We start from the raw sequence: 4925 nt of genomic DNA on the forward strand, positions 1-4925 counted from the left end.
GCAACAGGTTAAAGTATGTACACAAGCCAAACACACTAATATATTACAAACCGTTCAAATCCCAACTATTTCAAATTCAAACTGAGTATTAAACATTATTACAAACTTTTACAAACTTAAATTATTCCAAAAGAAGCCTACTAGCTCAGCTTTCTCAACCTGAACCCCTAGCTCTCGCGCTGGACTGGGGATCCTCTTTACCAACTGGTTCCTTTTTAACTGGAAATAATATAAACAACATCGCACGAATGAGGTAACTAGCTCAGCAAGTCACAATGACAAAACTGAGAATAATGATCATCGGGTGAATATGTTTATGATATCAAGTGAACAATGGATTATGATTTAGAATTGGATATTATACTTTTAATTTAAAAACCAAGGTTAGGTTGCTGATCAGTCAAGCACTAACCCCGAGCAAGGCACACAACATTGCTCTAACTACTGGATCCAAGGCACACATTGGCCTAACTTGACCATTATATGGTCTGACCACGAATCTGGTCCACAATTTTATAAAAAAAACAATCCAATTCTAGCATAATAACAGAATAGGCAATAATAAACAATAATCGAAATCATTAACAACAATAAATGTTTAACAATGAAAGGGTTTCGATCCTTGTAAGGATCAACAAGGTACTTTCAAAGCTTGAATGCTGGGTAATGAAAGAATTGGATAACAAAGGAAACAACATTTCAGGGTTTCAAGGATTTGGTCTTTCAAAGCATAAGATATCATGGATTGAGTATATAATAATTCAGTTCAGTGTCTGGTATTTAGTTTGTATGTATTTGTGGAGTAGTATCGTAGATTTGTGGTTCGTGTTTGGGTATACAATAATCAATGGCTTAGAAAGAATATGGTTCATAGCTCAAGAACAATAACTGAAATCAGGATTTAGGTTTCCGTGCTTCAAAGCACTTGCAATGTCAACAAGACTATCAAGAATTACAATATCTCGAGAAAGTTCAGAACACTTGCCTGATATTAGCTTACTATCCTGCACTTGCTTTCAATCACAATCGTCTTACTCCTCAACTACCTGTTTCCCTTTCCTACGCCTTGCCTCTTTTGCTCACATATCATAAGCATCTATCAATCATCAACTCACAGGATTCTATTCAACACATACTTCTATCTACCCTTCGTTTTACCCAAATCCGATTAACGGATTGAAATCTATGCAATAACCAAGTAAACACCGAATATATAGACCGATAGTCAAACAACAGGTCACGTATAACACATAATACATCACGTAATCAATGACATATCATCTATAAAGAAGTCTCGGGTCATAAATATGCTTTCGGGTATTTAAAATGATTTTTAAAACATTTTTCGGAATTAAAACGGGTCGTTGGATCAATTTCGGGTTAATAAACAGGGTTCGGTTGGCCCATTCTGGCTCCGAAATAATTTTAGAATAATTATCGAGCCTTGGAAATAATTTAGAATAATATTTTAAAGCTCGAAACTATTTTTCAGAATTTTTAAATCATATTTAAATAATTAAATCTAATTAAATAACTAATTAAAATCAATTAATAATTAATTAAATCAATTAATCAATTAATTTTCGAATTAATTGAGCAATTAATCAATTATAAATTAACTGAAATTAATTAACTAATTAATTCAGATTTATTTGTGAATTAAAAATAATTTTCGGAATTAAAATAATAATTTTCAGAATTTTCAGAAATTAAAAATGAATTTTTATAATAAAAATAAATAGGAAATATGATTTTTAAACATTTTATAAACAGGAATCCTATTTTTGAAAACTTTGCAAACTACAGGGACTAAACTTCACCATCTTCAAAAATACAGGGACTAAACTGTAATTTTGCAGTTTCAGTCGCCGGAAAATCGGGGGTGGCCGGAGAAGACGATCTCGGCGTCCTCACCCCACCAACACCTCCAGATCAACACTACACAACACCAGGAACTTGTTCATGCATTCAAAACATTCTAATCATCCCTGTTCTGGCCGAAAATTGGCCAAGAACATCGCCGGTTTCCAACGAACATCGCAAATCTTTAAAACACAACTCCCTTCGATTCAAGCATCCTCTGTTAACGAGCTATATATCAATCGATTGCAAATTTTATATGGAACACAACCCACTATAAATCAACAGCTAATAACCCCTGAATCAAAAACCCCCAAATTTCAATTGAAAACATTCATACGGGTTATAAACCCTAATTTTGAAATTCGAAAATTAAACCCACTTTTGAGCATGTTATTGAACTCCAAATCAGACGTATGACAAATGAAAATCATCCGGAAAACAAGCTCTACAACATGCAATCATCAAATCATACAAACAATCATCCGAACAAAAATTCATATTTTTAATAAAATAAATTCAAAAATAAATAAATTTTTAGAAAAATACCCTTGATTTCTACAGTGAAACAAAGCTCAGAATCTGATAGAACACCTCAAATCCTTCGTTTTGGTTACTCAAGCTTTAAAAACAGAGATCGGTAACGCCTTCGTTTTGCTGTTTGATTCTTAGAACAGTTTATGTAATTAGGGTTTTTCTCTGAAAATTAATTAACTATCTGCAAATGATTTTGATACGAAATAAAATACGGTAAAAGGCTATTTATAATTACGGAAAATTTGTATCCCGTTGGATCATTCCGGATATAAAACAGTACGTTTATCTGTAAAAACTGATCCAAACGGTATCGGTTTTCGGGATAATTATCCAAATTAGTACAATTTGTACTGCGGTCTTGGTCTCAGCGCCTGGTTACACGTATTACGAAGTGATAATTGGGATAGTTTAATAAAAAGCTCCCGTTTATCGAAAATACGGGTTTTATTGATTTATCGAAACGAATATTGTATCGAAAATGTTGCGCCGAGACCCGCGCAGGACAAACCGTAAGCCGGATCGAAAAAGTCGGAACATGAAAAATGCTCGGAATATTACAATTAGGTTAGGAAGGAGTTCTCGGAAGAGTTTCGGGTTCCAAAAACGTAACAACGGTTGACGTCGGTTGGTTCCCGTTTTTATAAAATAGATTTTAATTACCCGGAAAAAGATTTTAGAAATTTCATATGATTCTTATAAATCCATAAATCAACATAAAAATAATTAGGAAGATATGACAATTATCTATATTTTATTTTGGATATATAAAAATTAAAATACTCAATTAATATTATTTTTGAATATTCAAGTACAGATAACACTTAACAATTAACTCACAGAATAGATACTGGGCACACATAATAATATCAAAAATAATTACACGATATATCCCGGATATTACATCCTTCCCCCCTTAAAAGGATTCTGTCCTCAGAATCTCCTAAGAAAACAAATGAGAGTATTTTTCTCTCATATCATTTTCTAACTCCCAGGTTGACTCTTCAACCTTTGGGTTTCTCCACAATACTCTTACTAACTTTACCACTTTATTTCTCAATACTTTCTCTCTTGCCTCTAGAATCTCTATCGGACTCTCTACATATGATAAATCTGCCTGAAGCTCTATTGGCTCATATTTTATTACATGCCTGGAGTCTGGATTATATTTCTTGAGCATCGATACATGAAAAACATTATGAATGTGCTCCATGTGCGGAGGTAACGCCAATTCGTAAGCTACTTTGCCAACGCGCTTTAGGATCTGAAAAGGTCCGACATATCTTGGGTTTAGCTTCCCTTTCTTCCCAAACCTCGTTAGTCCTTTCCACGGTGATACTTTCAATAATACTAAGCTTCCTTCTTCAAATTCCATATCTTTTCTTGACTGGTCTGCATATTTCCTTTGACGATCTTGTACGGCTATTAATCTTTTCTGGATAATTTCAACAACTTCCTTTGTCTGTTGCACCAATTCAGGTCCGAGTATTTTGCGTTCTCCTACTTCGTCCCAATATACTGGAGATCTACATTTGCGTCCATAAAGGGCTTCATAGGGTGGCATTCCAATGCTGGCATGATAACTGTTGTTGTAAGCAAACTCTACCAGGGGTAAATGTTCGTCCCAACTTCCTTTGAAATCAATAGCACAAACACGTAACATATCTTCGATTGTCTGGATCGTTCTTTCACTTTGGCCATCCATTTGGGGGTGATAAGCTGTACTCATATTCAGTCTTGTTCCCAAACATTCTTGAAAACTCTTCCAGAATCTTGAATTAAACCTTGGATCTCGATCAGATACGATAGACACTGGAACTCCATGACGAATTACAATTTCTTTTAGGTACATATGGACCAACTTGTTGAGCGAAAATCTTTCATTTATAGGCAGAAAATGAGCTGACTTGGTAAGTCTATCCACTATAACCCAAATGGTATCATGATTAGCCCTTGTCCTTGGTAATCCAACTATGAAATCCATGGTAATATGTTCCCACTTCCATTCTGGAATCTCCAATGGTTGTAGCAATCCGCTTGGTCTCTGATGCTCTGCTTTAACTCTCTGACAGGTATAGCATTTGCTAACCCATTCCGTAATTTCCCTCTTCATATCTGGCCACCAATAATTTTTCTTTAAATCTCTGTACATTTTAGTACTCCCTGGATGGATGGAATATCTTGAACTATGTGCTTCTTGTAAAATTTCATTCTTTAACTCCGTCATTGGTGGAATCCAGATTCTAGATGAAAATCTCAAAATGCCTTGATCATCCTTCTGCGTGCATAATTATTCACCTACCAAACGATTTATATCTTGATCCATTACATCTTTCTGACATTTCTTTATTTTCTCCAACAACTCCAGCTGGAAAGTCATACTGTACACTTTCGCTTCCTCAGGCTCGCAAACTCTAATCTCCAATTCCAATTTTTGAAATTCTTTATATATCTCTTCAGGTACGGATAACACATTTAACCTTTCCTTCCGACTTAACGCATCTGCTACAATGTTCGCCTTACCGGGATGA

This window comes from Apium graveolens, chromosome 4 (assembly GCF_009905375.1).
Source record: "Apium graveolens cultivar Ventura chromosome 4, ASM990537v1, whole genome shotgun sequence".
NCBI lineage: Eukaryota > Viridiplantae > Streptophyta > Magnoliopsida > Apiales > Apiaceae > Apium > Apium graveolens.